This window comes from Haliotis asinina, chromosome 6 (assembly GCF_037392515.1).
Source record: "Haliotis asinina isolate JCU_RB_2024 chromosome 6, JCU_Hal_asi_v2, whole genome shotgun sequence".
Taxonomy (NCBI): domain Eukaryota; kingdom Metazoa; phylum Mollusca; class Gastropoda; order Lepetellida; family Haliotidae; genus Haliotis; species Haliotis asinina.
The window spans coordinates 10,986,325-11,006,781 of NC_090285.1; the positions used below are offsets into that span (position 1 = coordinate 10,986,325).

The 20,457-nt window shown below is 39.1% G+C and overlaps 1 long non-coding RNA gene across 1 annotated transcript; it reads left to right on the forward strand.

Annotated features, from left to right (window-relative positions):
- The first annotated feature begins 7,961 nt into the window (after nt 1-7,961).
- On the forward strand, nt 7,962-9,479 carry LOC137287542 (uncharacterized). The gene is made up of 3 exons (XR_010957037.1): nt 7,962-8,085; nt 8,445-8,523; nt 9,324-9,479. It is a non-coding gene; the product is annotated as an uncharacterized lncRNA (long non-coding RNA).
- Nucleotides 9,480-20,457: the final 10,978 nt, after the last annotated feature.

Sequence of the window (20,457 nt, forward strand, 5' to 3'; positions counted from 1 at the left end):
TATCATTTCATAATAAGATCTGTGAATGTACATATATTGCCATATGTGTATGTATGTTATGTATAAAGCATACGCGTCGAAAGAAAGAGCCTAAATACATCGTATCATAGTTGAGTGCACAAATTATGCATACAGTATCGACAGGCAACTGCAGGTCAAAATCAGTTTTAAAATAGAACGTCACAGGTTTGATACTACACTGCCGTTGTTTCACTTTGTATTTAGGATTTTACGAACGATTGAGAAATTTTATGAAACAAACATCGCATGCTCCCCAAAGTGCTACAGGTCGAATTTTGTAAATGATCTCATTATTGATAATAAAGGCTGATTTGCAATATGCGGAGCACTTAATCGAATTCTTTTTCATGATAATCATTTAGTCTTGAGTATGAAAGGCAGTGAATTGTACTCTCTACATATCCATTATGATCACATTCTGTGAAGCAATAAATGCCTCAATGATGTCGCACTATCTAATGATGAACATTTATGTGTGAAACGCTTTCTGCTTGGTCAGTTGCTTCAACAATTATGACTCAAAGCAAACTTGTTAAATGCCGCCCCAGATATTAGACAAATGTTGTCAGATGACGGTCTGACATCATGTTCATCAACCAAACAGGACCATCCAATACCGCCTCGAGATTACGCGTGCGTGCGTGCGTGCGTGCGTGTGTGTGTGTAATCGTATCAAGGTGAAGGAACAAGTTTTATGGATGATCAACTTCTTAATTTTCACAATGCCGACGTTTCAGTATGGATTCTTATACCGAAACGTCGCCATTGTGAAAATAGAGAAGTTGGTCATCCATAAAACTTGTTCCTTCACCTTTAGCTCATTACCTCAACAGCTTCTAAAATGCCTCTAAAACATCATCGTATCATATGGCAATTTACATCATATGTGAATATTAATTTCTCAAATCACCACTGGGGGTTCTTTTGGGAATAAAGCAAAGTGCAACTGTATTAGAAGTACCGTCAGTGTGAATCTTGACTGCAGAAAATGATGAATAGCAAAGGAGAATATTTTCAGTGTAGTGTAGCTAAACCTTTTCCTGCCCATCACGACTTTAAATGAATAAATGAACTTAACCAACTAGCATGCAATCTTTGGTCCTTCATAGCATATCATTACATAATTATAGGTCTTGGACTATAACGATCGGAAAGCATCAGCAGAACACTAATGTCATTAAGAGAAATTAATGAGACCAAAACGACGCTCCCTCCTCATCACGGATCAGCTAACTTAGAATTAGGTTTTCATAATTTTGCCATAAAGATATAAGCTCTGCTGATCACACGAATTGGCTGTCGTGAGTTGAAAACGTTTCACAAAAAATAAGAAGAGATGTTTGAGATGATGCAACGTTTATCTAAGTTCAATATTTTTTTCTTGCCATGAAGTTAACCAAGCGAAAGACGTCTTCCCCAGAATATAATCAGAGACAATGTGAAAATATTTTTTTTTCATATAACGATAATCTTTAAACCAGCGCGTAATTTGGAAGGCAGCCTATTCCGTTTCTATAGTTTTTTTATGCGAAACCATCATGGCGAAACTTCATTACAAAACGAAACGCATCAAATTTATTTCTTCTGCAGTAATGACACCGCTGAACAAAAATAGCAAACCCAAACACAAAATTGTCACTTTAATCATTATGTGCGTTCTGGTGTACAGAAAACCTGTCAAGTCAATATTCGTTTTATTGTGTAATACCGTGCTGTTTTTTCCTGCGAGAAAATAGTATTTGTCGTGCTGTATCAGACGAGCTCTTACAACGCTTACAACGTCTGACGTAGACAGAACGAAGTGTCTCATACAAATCTGTTCCCTTCACAGCATTTTCATAAAGTCGATGTGTGTACATTCACAGCAATATAAAAAATTCAAAAAAAGACATTTACTTTAAATTCAGTAACATTGTCTGTACAATTGTATATTGAAATGAAAATTATAAAGATAATTATCATACTGAGAATATTCGTTTTGAACAAAATGGAAATGGTGAAATCTATTTTTTATTTCCACGTTTTGAAATGACATTTTATTGATTAATTAAATAAAATGAAAAGGACGCGAAATTCAGTGTTGACCTAAAGGCCAGTGTCGGTAGAACCCACCAAATACAAGTGATATATGAAAGTTCAAGTAAATTACATCATGTAAGTCCTGACGTCTCTAAACAACCTCTTGACAAGCGTTATTCAACTTTGTAAAAACATTCTACGTATGTACACATGTGAATTTAGCTGCTTTTGATTTCGTATGTGAAGTTCCTCGTTTGTGGGAGGAATGACAATTAGCAGTCTACTTTCGTAGTTGTGAAGGCCACATATAATTGCTAAAACTGTTTCAGGATTTATAGAAACTCTCTGCTCTCTGCTCAAAAGTGAACACTTACTACAGCATAATTATATGTTATGGTACTTAAGCTTCAAGTCAAAATTGGGAAATTGTATGATGTTGTTTCAAATCAACAACGTGACAGACAAAAATTCTCAAATGGATCAAAGTTCTGGAACTGAACTGTTTCATTCTGCGTTTCAATCAATTTGAAGCTCATATTGTTTCCTTCAGGTTCATGGTAGAATTATCCTCAAACGTCAACAGCTGAAATTATATTGTTGTTGGGATAGGGGTGGTGGGATAATTGTTGTTATTCACTGAAAAATCCTGAGGGTCTTTCAAGTGTTTGATCTGGATTTCACTACCCTATTCACCTGGGTCTTCTAGCACAAAACCTTCAAACATTTACACAAGACTTGAAGCTGTAAAGTTATGACGGACATTAATTGTTCCACCGGAACTCAAGAAGTCTTTATTGCGGGTAAATGCCATTTATATTGACCCCAAATCATGAAGCTTCGTAATGAAAGAATCTCAAGTGAATGCAATTTAAGTTATTCCCCAAACGTAAACAGTATCTCAAAGAATACAGCGCGGTTTATTTGACAGTCATCGGTAGCTGAGATAGGCACGGGTTGGCACGACACACTTGTACTTTAAAAGATCCTTTATCTTGGTGTAAACATAATTTTATTCACGATAATGAATTTGGATTGGAGAATAATCTTTATAGTTTATATTACAACCCCTTCGGAAGTAAGGTATATATACAGCATTGTATTCAGCTTATGTGTCTGCTTTCGACAGTGTTCTGGCAGCAATATGAAAGGGCTTTTTCTTTGTCTCGTCGTTGCTGGTAAGTATCAAAACTGTCTCATCAAAGTATTGATCAAATATTTAACATTCAGTGACAAAGAGATTAGCTCGAAAAAAAAACTGTCAAAATTATGTGAACTGGCTTAAGTGATAGTTTATTCATGGTATATATTGACACATTAATATGCTTTCTCTGTGGGTTCCTATTTGCAGGTGTCTTGGGCACTGCCTTGACCACAGTTCTAGAACCAGTGATCACATCCAGATCCGCTTGTGACCCAAACTCAGTCTGCCAGCATCATACCACCGCCGTTTGCAGGTAACACTTTACAATCACCTCGCCTTCAGTCATCTACTAGATTGTTATTATGGCCTCTCCCTTTCCATGCCCACGCCCCTGCGTCTTCTAAATCAGTTGGGTGTCAGTTGAATACAATATATCCATGTTGTTCGAATGGTTAGGCCGATTGTCAGGAAAAGCTATTGCCAGTTTAAATGCATCGTTGAATTGTTCCATGGAAATACTTCCGATAGAGAAACAGAGACAGAAAAGAAAATTTAAACTTACTTTTGATGTACTTTAAAGAAATCTTCGTACTATTCCTGCCCTTTTGGACTGTTTCATGGCAAATAGATAGACTGAATTATTACAGAGCACATAGAACTGTAGAATACAGTTCTTCTTAATGTATGACAACTTGCTAACAGTTGAAGGAATGATGCAAATCTAGCTGGGGTCCATGCAGGTAGCAAAAGTACAATAAGTCTCCATGGTCCCTAGTACGGTGATATATCTTCAGTTGCTGGTGATGTATGTCCGTATTTTTTATCATTTTGTCCAAATACGGCTACTAGTCTTAACTTTCCATACTAGTTTTAATTTTAACTGTGATATTCTAGTTGTGTTTTTTTTTGTCCTTTGACGCCAGAGTTTTATAATATATACATATGTCAGTATGAAACATGTTCTCGTCACGATATGGCTGAAATGTTGCCAGTGTGACGTAAAATAACTCACTCACTCACTTGTCGTGATTCAGTGTTTGACAACATGCATGTCAACGGCGGTCGGGATTCATTCCCAACACGGATAATGTAATAAGATCACTTTTAATGAATATCATAGGATATGTACATAGCCCACATATCCACGCAACTAGTACAAATTCAATGCGCTGATATTTTTCTTTATATTACTAGAATGTTAGTACAGGTGACATAACACAATTCTCTTACTACGTGTCTAGGCCTTTCTCAAAACGAAAGATGGGAGGCGAATAATAGAATGAAAGGATATAACAATGTGAAATACCTACAACAATGACTATTAGTAATTGTGCAACTTAATAACTGACGAAAGTTATGTTTATCCTTTGACTTGTTGGGCCTAAGGTTAGAGCGAAGGCTCACACAGGAATGATCCGACATAAACGTTTGTCGTCTACGTTTCTCGTCTCGCGGAGAGGGTATACAGTCACTGGTATAAATATTGCTATACCTTACCGAGCGGAAGTGTAGAAGAAAATCGAAATTGTATGCGTTCTGACAACTTTTTACCTCAATGCAGAACTTAACGTGGTCTTCTTGGAGAAACACACCAGGAACGATACCAGGTTAGAAGTCATGCCAAACCTGGTCTACGCTTTTTGTTTAAACCGGCGAAATAGAAGCGACAAAAACCTCTCCATACTCACTCATAAGAAATCTCTGCCAAAAGCAGAGTCGAATGTGCAAATGTGACTATATCATGAGGAGATATTTGTTTCAGCAGCATTTCAGCTGTATGATGTTGTTTGTAAACGGCTCTGAACCACACGATCCAGTGATTATCACAATGCGATACAAAGACGGAACGTGTTTAAGAATTGCTATGAAATAGTAACGATACCAGGTGTTCGCGAAAACGTATTCTCTCCCACCAGTGGCAACCGTGATAAACATATGCTGAGTCTAGTCATTTCCTCATCTGAAATACATCAGGAACGTATGACATAGTCAAAATACGGAATTGCACAGACATATTTTTTTACACTGATGCATTTGCTTCTCATTATGATTATGGTTTTGTTACGATTTTTACGTTATCACGCAAGAGGAAGGTCTCTGTGATGAAGACCTTGAAACGGAGGGACTAATTCAAGCTGTTTTATGTCATGAACACAGTATACCTTCTGTAATGAATTATGTGAATCATGCTCATGATATTAAATCAGATATTACTGGTGTAATATTTCCTCTAACAGCTTGGACTGCTGGGATACGAATGGCGCCACTGAATGTCAGGAGAGGTGGTATTTGGGTGGACAAAGGGTCTTCTGCGCAATTAATTAAATACACCGAAGAAGCGTAAATGACGCATTGCAAGTTGATTGCAATGTTGAATAAAATTCCTCCCACAAAGCAATTCAGTGTTTATTCCTAATGTTTGACTGCCATTAATTAGTGTTTGTCAACATACATGTGTACAACGATCACGGCTCGATTCCAAAAATGGGTAATACCTACGTAGCACGTTCTTTTTTGCGATGCCTCTAGAATATTGCCACTCACACATACTGTTAGTTCATACGAGAATAGTCTCAGCTTAATGCCTGCTAGCTATAAATATGCGTCAAGGTGGTATTTGAAAAAATACTGCGAGTCAAACGTATTCACACGGACTCTCAGCAACTGGATCAAGTTTATACCCCCGCGCAATCTCAAAGGCGTCATATTTCAAAACAAAATTATTAATGTACAATTTCAGACATGATAACATTATTTACAATATATATTTATATACCATGAGCCGCAAGCCACCAGGAGCCAGGGCTGAGTCTCGCTGGTAATCTTGCTGTCCCATGCTACTTCAGCGCTCTGCATGATACACAGGCAACAGTACCCATTGTAAACACATTCTCAGCAACACAGGTTAATGGCAATTACATTGGTTGAATTCTTACCATTAACTATGAAACATACATTATGTTTAGGATTACACTTTCTCTGTAAAGTACAGATTCGGGTAATTTTGGTTGAATCACTCGTTGACTCAAGCGGGTAATCGCTAACATACAAAGTCAGCGATCAAACCCACTCAGCCACCACAATTTCCACTAACCGGCCCCAGGATAGATCCAGGAGTGATGATGTACATTCCTCTTTCCTCACTCCGTATAATATGGAATTCAGCTTTCGAAATGGTAATACACATAGCAGTATGGTATTCCATGTGCTCTCTCATCGTAACGAGGTACCCAATTCACAGCTGGGTGGACAGGGACACACAGTCACAATACTTTGTCCAAGTTTACTCCTGGTCATATACCAACGGATTCGTTGGTTCTTTTAAGTGCACGTGGTTGTGTATTGTACACTAGGGGTTGTGACAAGAGTGAAAGAGTCCACAACGGCACACAAAGTTGACTCACAGGTTTTCACACACGGTCACAGGGGGGCTAGATCCCCATACCTCAACCTCGCTGGATCATTTGCCTGCCGCTTTCGTCAGCTCGTCCACCGTTCGCAAATATCTAATACTTTCCTTAACAATATGAGTTGTTTATGTTTTAATATAGAATGTAAATGTAATCTTAAATGTAGATGCTTTTGAATGTCCGGTGACAATAATGTGGTACGTTTTGATAGAACTAAAATGCACATATTCAAGTGGGTAAAACTCCAAGGCTTAAATGATCACAAACAAACCCAGGAGAGCCTTAGGGACCGGGAGGTACATTGTGAACGGTAGATATCAGTAATTTAGAAGCACACACAAGGCAAAAGACATTTGCTAGGTCACTTTCACACTCTGCAAAATTCTTGCCGCTGAAGGATGAGATATTTGAAATACCTGTCCGCTCCTCAAGACAAGCTCATTGTACGTGTAAACAACTCGTGTCAACAAGTACATTGCACTGACAAGGCTCCTTCATTATGTGTGTTGGCGATACACATATTTTACATTCTTCCTGGACAAAGATAAAGGCTTATGTAATTCAATGTACAGTTTGAGCATTTCCTTGGTAAAACAAAAATAAGAATTATTTTCAATTTTTTCAAATGATGTTTTCATGTGTGATTTGTGTTTTACAATACATTTCAGGCAAACAAATTCATTATGGGAATCTGAAAAGTATTCATAACGTAACAATGTCAACAGAGCTGGTGCTGGCCCCGACATTTCGATAATTTACAGACAGGCCATATAGCTAGAATATTTGCGGCATTAAACAACATGCACACAATAAACACACCAAACAACTGCGCTGTACACTCAAGTAGTGTAACAGATGGACCTATTTCGGTTTAGAGTTATAAGCATTTATTGACATAGTTTATCGTATTTATTTCGTGATATATGTTTCGTATTATCTAATTATTTGATACTCCACCGATCCTTATTATACATTTTATAACGTATATTATGCTATAAAATAGACTCCTGCGATTACTGCAATTAGAATGTCATATGCTGCTAAAATGTATCATATATTTATCACCCAAGGAGAGTATACGATAATGAAAGTGAAACTTACACCATGTCCAACTTGACATTCGCAGGGGATGGTATCAAAAGTTGAAATTTCATCCAAACACTAAGATTACACACATGCACAGGCAATAGAATTATGTTAAGTTCATCAAAACAGGATGTACATAGCTTTGAAAAATGATAGATATTGCAAGATCTGACCTGTAATGAATAGTGCAATAAAATTGTAAATGTTTATCAAGAAAACGCTATACACCGTTTTGAGAAGACCTTGAAAGACACATATCCGATAACATCCTTGACTCTTCGGCTGAAGTTTACAGATGAACATCCGGTGGTGTATATAAGCACCGCAGACACCGAACTGTCTTTCATTTTGTCAGTTTCAGCATATGACACACCATGAAGGCTGTGGTTTTGTGTCTTCTTCTTGTCTGTAAGTATGAAGTTGTTTTATTGTTTTAGAAAAAAAGTGTATTTAGTGTATTTCCGTTTCATTTTGCATGATGTCACTGCAAATCCTATAACCACTGCTAACGCTGAAAATGTCCTTGCCTGAGACGTGTGCACAACGGGCGTGTGACATGAGTGAGAAGAAATGTGTTTAACTGGCGATGTAAAAGCTCGCTGCACGATGTAAATGGTCGGTAGGAGTATCTCGTCATCGGGAAAGTCAACTTGGGGTTTGGCGGTCATAACCATGTTTTGAGTATTGAGATATCTGGGATATAATATTGAAGAATTGAAATCCTAACTTTGTCCGTATAATCGACACACGTATCAATTTTCCTACAGGTTTCCTGGCTGTAGGTCAAGCTGACATGGACTGTCACGAAGGGGCCGTCTGTCCTATGAACAGTAGAGCCACTTGCAGGTATAACGTAACATGTCAAGCTGTAATCAGTTGTGCAGGTCTTTAACATTTGTCTGAGCGTTTGTCGGGCCGGAGGGGTAGTTTAGTGGTTAAAGTGTCCGCGCGTCACGCCAAAAGTCGGGTTTGATTCCAAACATGGGTGCAATGTGTGAAACCCATTTTTGGTCCGCCGCCGTGATATTGCAGAAATAATGCTAAAGCGGCGAAAACTCAAAACATTCACGCAAAATGTCAGTCAGTTAAGTGTATAAGGCAGAGAATAATCGGCAGTGGATGTCAAGTGAAGTAGTGGTTGGATTGGAGTAACGGTTATCTGCCTTTGTTGCATCCTTGACCTACTGGATGTTAAAGGAGTTTCTCTGTGGTTCAATTTTTGACGGTGCCCACCACTTCCCTTTTGGGCATCCTGGACAGCCCGTTAGGATATCGAGTCATGTTAATGTACACGAGCAGATCTCGGCGTCACGAGGCCCTATTGGAGGCTGGCGCTCTCGTTCATAGAAAGCTGGGTGCACTCGTATCATGAAGGAGTGATAAAAGGGCTTTGGATGTTTTTTGTGGGGTGGCTCATGATCATTTTCACACTTTAATACTCTGCACCATACGTATTTCTAGTTAAAATTCGAGGTGACACCTGTCTGTCCATTACGCCGTTAAGGTTTGCGTGCGTGCGTGCGCGTGTGCGTGTGCGTGTGCGTGTGCGTGTGCGTGTGCGTAATGTTCCACTGTAATTTCAAAACAGGTTACATACTATTATCAGGTACTTTGAGGATATACATAATTTATTTTCGTTCTTGTAGGTTTGAATGCTGGAAAAACTACAAGAACGAACTGGAATGCCTTGAACGATGGTATGAAGGAAATGTCCGCGCTGTTTGTGTTGTGTAAACACTTGAAGTGGATTGTTGTTATCGTGTTCGTTGCAAACAGCATTAAAGCATTAGTCAGTACACAAATCCCGTCTTCGTTGTCATTTCACTACACACGTGGGTATTTAATTTCCGTCACACAGGGTCATATACCGTATTTAGGAATTGTTTTCTGTTGAGGAATTTCCCGTTGAAAATTGATTCACTGTGTGAGGAAAGAGCGAGAAAGAGTTTTCGATAGCATTTGAATTTCAGACCTCTAGAAAATCTAAAAAACTATTTAAAACATGTTTATTTAAAAAAAAATAAAAATAAATTTTAGTATAAATAAAACTGGATAGTATTACATTCCTCATACTGTGAAATTTACTATAAGTACAAGTAACAAAACATCCCCAAGAAGTCTATGCCCAAAGCAGAAGAAATGGCAAAACTTCGACTTCATCGTTGCATGTGTTTATGAATTGCTATCAAATGATCAGGTATTCGCAGAAATTTGAGCGTATTCTGTACACCAGTGATTAGTTGTTCGTCTGACAAAAATCGGTTCCAGTATGGTTCCAATTCCGCATAGCGTCCGACAGAAAGGTTGTCACTGATGGTAAAAAGTAATCTGCTTGCATACGTTTATGACGAGTGCCATCGATGAGGCAGGACACTCAAACGCTCTCTTATTCTCAGAGAAAACCTCCCTTGGTTGTACCCTCACCTGTTATCATCACCATTTCATAGTGATTCGTAAACACATGCCCAGTCATCGCATCTCAGGTTCTCAGCCACTAGATTGTCTTGTCCAGACGAGGTTGTTTCCAGGCCACATCCTAAAGTTTGTAATATTTGTGAAGTGGGTATCAAACACACACTCCTGATATAGTCAAATTTGTAGAATAACTAGCTTTAAGGGGAGAGGTTGAAAGGATGTGAGTTTTTCCATTTCAACACATTGTAACAAATGTTAATTGCATTTGAATGTGAAATGTTTACAAAAAATATTTTTCATAAAAAGTCTTTATGATAAATGACAAGTGTACATACATACATGCGTAATATGCGATAAAAAAGTATAACTGATGCCTGGGGATTAAATGAATGGCAAAGGATAATCTGTTGTTCACGTTTTCGAAACAAACAGGAAATGAGTGACTAATAACGTGTATCGAATCTCACGACTTTCTAATTATGCATAGTTAATGGCTTATGTTGGATTGCATTGAGCAACGCTGAACCACATGTGATGGTGTCGCTAATGTGCCCCCACATAACTGTTCCAAAGACGAAATATAATTAGTGACCTCATCAGCTCCTAATCAACATCTACACTGTCGCCGACAGAGCATTCAACGGTTCACAATGCGAGATGGCTATCTCCTTCACTTAACACGTGAAGACCCGGTTTAGAATTGGTCTTAAGCAATCCATGCTTATCGTAAGAGGCGACTAAGAGGCGATCGGATGGTCAAGCTCGCTGGTTTGTTTGATACATATCATGGTATCCGCACTGCATAAATCTATGCTAGTAATCACTGGATTGTCTGGTCCTGAACGCCGCATTAAACAGCAAACCAACCAACCAAGCCGATCTTCAACTCTTTCTTAGTATTAAAGCTTCTTTCATGGTATGCAGACATCGATGGAAATAAAGAACAGTTCGTTATATCCGTCAGTTATGAACAGCTTTTACTCTTCACCATAACATGAGTCGGCAGGAGGCCGCGTGGGATTTGGACATGATTAAAACTTTTTTTCACTTTTCACTGGTTTTGATTTGACAGTCTAAAAGGTATCAAACCTACAATGGAAACCTCTTAACTGAACGAGCTGTTTTCCCTTCTGTTCACTTCAACTATACTATCAGATTTAGATTCACTTATAACACACACTATCTGTTATGTATATAGAAGATACATTTCTCCTCTAACCTGGTGGAACCAACTGCAAATCTTATGCAGATGAAGAGCACAAGGATCATGCATCAAATTGTTGAAAAGCATGTGCAAATATCGTGCATTTGAACATCTGTGTTTAGCTGTAAGTATTGTTAAGGATTCGCCAATTTTATTGAACTTTTGATAATACACTTTTCAGTGTTACGAATTTGTTTTACCGTACATCAGTTCCCGTGTAAACAGTACCTTAAAATATCATGGAATATTTTGCAAAGTCTCTTTTGAACAGTTGCCTGAAGTAAGAAGTTACATTTACACTAGTGAGTCTAAACCTTTGATGGGTAGTATATATCAATAGTTCAAAACCAAAACAATCAACTAGTACACACATCAAGTGCATGTCCTAATGCAGCGATACCGATGAAGGACCACTCAGAAAGCAGGATTCGTGGCCATTGTGGCACAGCATGAGGAGCCAAGCGATATCAGCATGCGATAACACTCTCCATCAGCATTGTCCAGACCGCTGTACACATAACGTCTGACGACTGTCGGAAACGATGAAGTAACAACTGGCTTAAAAAATATCGGCTTCTCATGGTATATCCTTCGTAATTCATTACCTCCGTAACATTAACTTGCCTTTTCCGTGCAAGCCGATATCTGACAAACCTCGACATATAATTAGGGATTCAAACCTATGATCTGAACTTGTTGGTGTGGACAAGGTACGCAAGGATGTGACTGAGATTTTCTAGCGGGGTTGACAACCTGTTGGAATGGACAGATGCCGGTTATGACAGCTTTCACTGTATAATTTCACTGTGTTTATTCAACATCAAATAACTAAGTCATTCACCGACAGTTTACACCCTCTCAGTCACTTCAAAATACTAGAAATATGTATACCTACAACGTTACAATAGAAAAGAATTGAACATCACGATACACTGGTCTGTTGAATCGTGTCATCTTTCCTTTGGGGAGGCGTCCAAAGTCATTTCAAAGATCACACTGGTTCGAGGCTTTTTCGAATTCTGATTGTCTGTGTTCTGATTATCGTAATCATGGCTCCCAGCGAGGAATTCGAGAGTCGTCCTGTAATTGACTGGTTGATTATAAAAGCTTCACAACTGACAGGCTAAGAGGTAGTTTGTATTTGACGGAATGATTGTTTATTGTGTTCTTCATCGTAACATTGAGGTTGCAAATCCTACTCTACCACTGATGAATCATTACAGACTATAACGTTGTTCCATATTACCTGATATTATGTCGTTCGTTTCCGCAAACAAAGTTTTATTGTGAGGTCACAAGGTCTGAAGTGCACTGAAAGCAATTTCGTTGTGATATGTACCGAGAGAGACATTTCTGTTTGTTATATTGGCAGATAAATGTAAAGATTACTTCTGTTTGCAGTTTAGAAAAAATGAACAGGACATTACTACACATAGCGTAAGTGATAAAAGTAAATCATATCCATAAAGTTAAAGGACTGTCAATTCGTAAATATGTTTCAAAGTAAGAAGGATAAGACTTGATATTAACCGTATAAGCATGTTGTATTCTGGGGAGGTATGGGGGTCGTATTGCAATTAAATTTGAGAAGTAATTTGACATACATCAATAATTGAAATACGGGGTCCTAAACCACGACACTTTCCATGCAGTACGACAGTCTACAGCGTATGTATAACCACTCCTTTTATATAGCAATGATATGTTAACCTTAATTGTTCTGGAAACATGCACATTACGACAACACGCGCAATGAACTGCAGAAAAGACATGCTTCTTCGAAATTAAATGATAGTATCATGTCAATGTTCCTCAGATGTTGGTCTACCGATTACTAATGTTGTAATACATACACACATCGCTGCGACAACGTTTAAGGGACAGACGTTAATTAATTTCAGTGATCCGTGCTTCGACACCAACGTAAAATATCAATACAAAGTCATCGATATCCCCAGCAATGGCAGAATACTCTTCGTGAATATGTCTGCTACTTGTGATGATGTCGAATGTCTTGGCAAAGTGGAAGGAGAGTACTGAAAATATTTTATTCCGAATTCCAAAACTACTAAAAGATACCAGTATACCACCAAACCAGTCTAGTACACTACAAGATCTATCTATGTACACCACCAATCAGTCCAGTACACTACAAGATCTATCTATGTACACCACCAAACCAGTCCAGTACACTACAAGATCTATCTATGTACACCACCAAGCCAGTCCAGTACACTACAAGATCTATCTATGTACACCACCAAACCAGTCCAGTACACTACAAGATCTATCTATGTGCCAAGTTTGTTCAGAAATAGTGAACGGTTTTGAAGTTCTGCTCCGGAAAAGACAAATGTGCACAGGCGCATAGACGGAGTGCATTTTAATACCTCCCGTAAAACGCGTTGCGGGGGATAATACAAGGAATACTCAAGGCTGGTGATGTAATTTCGGGCGTGCCATGAAACGTGCCTCCCAGCAGGAGACAGGAGAACATGGAAACCAAATTGCATCATACCTTGTAGCACCTGAATACATTTGTGACAGAAACCCCGGATGCAAGAGCCTGCTTCTTTTAGAACAAAGCTCGGTTGTGCATGGCGCCATATAGCTGGATTATTGCTGAGTGTGACGCTAAACAACAAAGAAAATACAGAACACGATACCCTTGATCAGGTTCTGAATAAATATGTCACAGCCATGTTTAATCATTTAGCATTTTAATCATTTTGGAAAGGGCTCCTATAAGCTATGTACATTTTACCTTGTTTCAAATTAAACAAGTAGTTACTGTAGTATGTTGGTAATTTGAAAAATGGCATCGAACAAACACGTGGCATTTCAGACAAACGATTTGGTCTACGTTTTGTGTGTGTATTTGTTATATGGAGAGCATATCAGTGTTCAGTTTGGTTTAGTTTTACTCCTAGCAATGGCTAGCAATGTCACGGAGGGGGGCACCAGAAATGGACCTCATACATCGTTCCCATGTGGAAAATCAAACCCGTGTCTTCAGCTTGACGAGCGAACACTTTAACCACCTGGCTATCCCACCGCCCCGACAAACACTTTGGCAATTGTTAACGATCTGGACAAAAGACTACAATATTTGGTGATATGCCGTACCTCCAGGTCGCTCTGCTCTTCATAGGACACCCAGTCGTGACAGTCCATGTCAGCATGACCTACAGCCAGGTAAACCTTAACCACTATAGGTACCTGCACCATCACCCGGACCCATTATCTTGAGGTATGTTTGAGCAAAAACACAGAGTGAATTGCGACCAAACGAACTTCATTTGGTTCACGTAGAGACAGGTAAAGAGCACCTGTCTTGACTTGTAATCAGAACTGAGTGTAGGTACATGCCGTGAGGCTCTTCCCTAACCCATGCATGTCGTTGCAGGCTACTGGCGGGAACGGATGATCAGGTAGCTCTGACTTGGTTGGCATTTGCACATTTCCCAGACTTGATTATTTTACAGACTGTAGTAATACAGCTGGAAAACTGCGATGAATGCGACGCGAAAGAACAGGAAAGACAATGCAAAGATACAATTCATAAACTGGTACCCCTCCAGACCATTCCAGGCCGAGTATCAAATTACATTTACTGACCGAACCAATAGCATATTCTCTCGTCTGTACTTCTCAGAATAAAGGCAGTTCCACCATTCAATCTTTCGCACACCGTCGAATGTTCTCATTAAAATTGTCCTTTATCCATTGATCTACGAAGGGAAAGACATATTTGTAACAGGAAAGTAGTCTAGTCATTTGGATTGTCTCCCATTACCAGGCCAATAACTGTGTGTTGTACATCGTGGCAATGACACATCCCATTGAACAAACCAAACAATGCACTATGCCGGATCGCTTTGTTGCTTAACTTTCCAGCTATACAGCTACAGACCGAGACTTGATATTGAGAGCAATGATCGCAACACCGTCGGAGAGCAAGACAGATTCCACCCAGTCACCGTCACAGACCATCGGATAAATCAAGTTTCCGAAGCATGACAACATAGACTGCCAATTGTAACCTCATGTCCAGTATGTTCAACAGTGAACATTTGAGTGTGCTCATGAAGGAATTCACTTCAGGGGCGTTAGACACACCTAAATCACCACATTAAATGATCCCCAGTTCAGCAAATGATGATTAAGGGCTAATCACAACACGTCCGCCGACAGCACTTTTCGAGCTTTCAAAGTCGCTTTGCTCTTGCCGGCCATTTTGACGTCACCCACAGACATATTAATTGGGCGTGAAGCACGGCATGAGCGTCCTAGGAAACTACTGACGAAGCAGAGGTGCCATTATATGATGGAAGAAGTCTATACTGGCGGTAATAGCCACTCGAGTGACACATCTGAGTATGTTAAATGTTGAAGGTTAACGGCTGTATTGAGGATGACATTTTATACGGGCACTGAAACGGCACGGGTGAGTTTAGTGTTACGCCGCTCAGCAATATTCCAGTTTTATGGCGGCGGCATGGGAGAACATGCTGGCCCGTTTTGCGAACGTCTTGTGTCATCACTTATTTCAAATGATCCACTCATATACCTTGCACTGCTATATTGCCTGTGATGCACCAGGGAACCTGCTGCGGAAGATGAACAAGATTGGCTGAGCTTTCATCGCTTCACATGAAGATTTGAACAATTTGTGTATGGTAAATAAATGTCCCATTGTCGGAATTTACAACTGTTAACCAAACGTCCGTTTATCTGTGTAGAAGGTGTTTGAAACGTCATGAGGTTACTATTACAATTTCAGTTCTAAATAATTACGAATGTATGGTTTTAAATGTTTGCACAATTGGTGGTGTAGCCAACAACATTGGTGATTTTAAACAGTGATATTAACTGTGGCCTCCTCATACCTACTGACACCACTGAGTAAAACTTTTTATAGGAACTACATCCAAAAAATAAAATTCTTCTTTAAGAACTATAGTTTGTTTCCTATTTCTGTAAACGTTAGATACATCTCTTCCTTGTAACTGATTTGGGATTACACTTTATTTTACTTGTTAAACGTATGGGATTGTATTTCCCCTATAATTGTTAGCAATTCAACTGTAATGGGAAGTCTTTGACTGTAAAGTCACTTTTACTTTCACATATTTCATGAACAGTGTTTTGTAAACCATGCTGGTTCATTATTTTACAAAATGTCAGGTGCTAAATAGAAGAAATGGACCATTTTCGAAAGGACCAAATCATTACTCTATTAGACATTGGTATGTAATGCAACTGTTGCAAGAAATATATTTCTACAGGGTCAGTTGAGGACTACCAGGATCAGGCAGGGCGAAATGTGCGTCACGACCAGAAGGTAAAATCAACAGAAAAGAGTGTGATATGCAAAACCCAACATTCTGCATAGAAAATTGCCCATAACGATGGGTGGATGGGTCTGCCGGATGACAGTCTCACGGAGACTTCGCCATTTTGGACTGAAGCGTTATGATTCGAGTCGAAAACCTCTTCTGAATAACACTCATAGAAAGAAGAGAGTATTGTGGGATCACCGATTTCTTGAAGTGCCAGATTGGAACAAGGCTCTTTTCGTCGACGAGTGAAATCGAGACTGATGAAAGGTACCATCTGCAAACAACTGTAAAACAGCCACTCAGTGTCTCCAAATTGCCCAGAACGGGTGATCGGCACACTAAACAGCAACATATCCAATAAAGTATCACAACAGACATCAAAGAACATGGTTCCTTTCTTGGATTTCCTGAAAGACAATAATATTCAATTTTCAAAAAGACAATGGCCCAGCGCATAAGATTAACTCGTGCATACCACTGATTACAGTCTCATTGACCGGGTCGGAAACTCCTCTGACAGGAGTGAGTGAGTGAGTGAGTGAGTGAGTTAATTTTTAACGTCACATCGGCAATATTTCAGCCATGTCGTGACGAGAACATTTAACACTGAAATGGAATATATGTTATAAAAAACTGTCGACGAAGGGAATGCCATGGAGACAAGAACAAGGCTCAGGATACGCTAACATCCAGTAAACGATTATGACAATCAGTGAAGAAACACTGGTATGGTCCACAAAACGCACCTTGTATGTCAATATGCCGAAAAGAATCTGAACTGTGATGCGTAAGAAGGGCGAAGTACCCATTACTGATATTCCAACGTGTACATCAGTTTATTTTCATCATGCCATCATTTTACATTGTGACATTCCCTTGTAATTGTTGAAATAAATGTTTTACAGAATTGAACGGACGTTTGGCTAGCAGCTGTAGTGAGCGAATGAATGAGTTTAGTTTTACGTCAGGTTTAGCAATATTCACGACGGGAGACACCAGCAAAGGACTTTGACCTTTATACCCATGTGGTTAATCGAACTCAGGTCTTCGGCGTGACTAGCGAACGCTTTAACCACTCAGCTACTTCAACACCCCAGTGTGTAACAAAGGTCAACGTATATTGGCAACGTTGTTAACAGTAACAAGGTACAACTGAACAAATGCTGTGATGCTGTTGATGCAATAAAGGGCTCAGCATGTCGTAAATTATAATCAGTGCTAGCGTAATTTGTGACTGTTGATCCAGCCTGAGTGAGATCACGTTGTTAATGTCACCACACGTTAGACACTTTGAGAATTTTCACATTGCAAGCGGCAACCATACAGTGGTCATTTGAAAAATGTACGAAGAAAATACAACATTTAGCGCATAATACTGTTTGAACCATATCCTGATAGCAATAAGCTCCATGAAATTCATTGCTTTTAGTTTAATCTAGTTTAGTCAGAGTAAGTGAATGAGTGAGTATGATTTTATGCCGCTGTAAGAAATATTCCAGCAATATGACGGCGGTGTACACCTGTCTGACGTCACACATTGTGCCCATGTAGGAAATGACGAGCAAACGCTATAAACGGTAGGCTACCTCATCGGCCCCAGAGATTGAAGTAATGTACATGAAGCTTACGGCTGTGTTGCGTCTCAAGGTCAGTGCTTGTCCCTACCTCTACTTTGTCTGCCTCAACAACGGATGACTGTCATGCCATTTCTCCTGACATTTGCCCCGGGGAATAAGGTAATGTTTTAACTTCTTAACTATTCGTGACGAATCCCAATTTGTGGTGATCTCTTGTTTTATCTTGACACGGTATGGGGTGACGTTATTATCCTTCAAGTGCACTACGGCTCCCCAAATGACACTCGAGGTGCTAAGATTGATTTAAGAAAGACTGTCTGGTTTTATTCACATTCACATATTCTGTAGACAGAATATATGTGTCAAACGTTTGAAAATGAACAGCACAAGATGCATATCCCATCAACTGAAACATTGCATATTGGTTGTGTTACAGATTTGTGTCTGTGTGGGAAAGAAACACATTCGCGTCTGTGCCTCGAAGATTATGTATATATATATAAAAGCTATAAAATCCATTCCACATAAAAAGGAATTCTCTGCTTAAAATAAGTTGTAAAGTTTCAAGGTTCTCGGCCATGTGTTCATGAATTACTATGAAATGGAGATGAGATAGCAGTCTGAGTATATCTATTTATCTGTAAAATCTTTATAAGCTGTCATAACATCCGTTATCCATACTATGGTTTATCCGCCTGTAACAATCCCGGTACAGCTGGATAGTATACTGTGCTGTAACCGATTGATAGCTTAAACTAGTGTAACAGAGAGATTAACACAGCAGTGTAATCTGCAAATAATGAACAGACGTGCAATAGGTAGACACACTTTAGTAACGTTGTAGATGTGCCTATAGTAGAGAGGTGGGTGGACATCTGAGAGTGTGACAGATGGATATCGGGAAGTTATGTAACAGACAGATATATGTCAGCCTGATAGATGGATATCGGGAAGATATGTAACAGATATATGCCAGCTTGACAGATGGATATCAGGAAGTTATGTAAGAAGCGGATATATGTCAGTGCGGTAGTTGGATAATTTCACACCAAAGAAATACATTCGCAGTCTATTTGTTAACGAGTTACACATCAGGCAAGCTAAATGATTGGCCAGCTCACCATGATATTAGCTGAAAATGAGTAACGTTATGGCGTTACATCGTGGTCTTATAATTCCAACCGTTTCTGCGGGCGAGGGGGACAGAGTCACTAGGAAGGGTCATGAAAGGTTTTTCACCTACTGAAGATAACGAGGCAATAAAATCTCCGTCTTTCTGTTTCATACTATTCCATTAATTTACTGGTTCCGTGCAGAAATACAATCCAACATTTATGATCGAATCGAATTATTTTGCAATTAAAAGTAAAACTGGATTACTATGATGTGTGAGACCCAAACGATTAGCAATAAAATACCAGTTAATTTTGAACGCGCGAATTTACGCTCTCTATTTTCGTCTTTCGTATATGATCGGGGAAGCGTATATATAAATGAATTATCATTCAAACATGTGAAATGATTTTGAGCAGCCAAGTGTTGGGAGGGTTCGTGTATCAGAGTACGTTTTTCAGGTTCAAAATTTAAATCATGTTCGCAGACACGGATTCAAGTCCCCATATGGGCGCAATCCGTGAATTCCAATTCTGATGAACCGGGTACTGACATTGCTGGAATAGTGTTTAATGCTCAGGAAACTTTATTCACCCATTCTTATCTAAAAGGCAGGACTGGCAAACACTATCTATTGTGTACAGACGGTACATGATCTTGAAATAATCGAAGTACGTTACTGTGACATTAACACGTGTCACCAGTCATCCGTTAAGTCCTGAAAGGTTTTTAATGATGAAAAAGTAACGCTTGGTCTCTCTCAACATGCTAGGTTGAAAGTACCTTTCATTTCGCTATATATTTTGTTGTTCATCTCAAACTGTGTATCATCTGCACATAAAAAAAAACATTAAAGGCAAGTAAAACTGTGAACATCAGTTGTTTTTTTAAACATGTTTCATTTGTAAAACAAATCTCATTTTAATGTGAAACATACATATTTACTTGTCTTAACTGCCGTTGGATGAAATACGTGAAACCGCCAGTTCTGAAAATTTGTGTGTGCAATTGGGACGTTCTTAGTGCCTCATGTGTATAATAACTGTAGGTGTTGAACGCAGTAACAGGGAATATTGATGTCTAGAGCGATGTTTACCCATGAAGTAGACAATAGGGATTGCATATATGC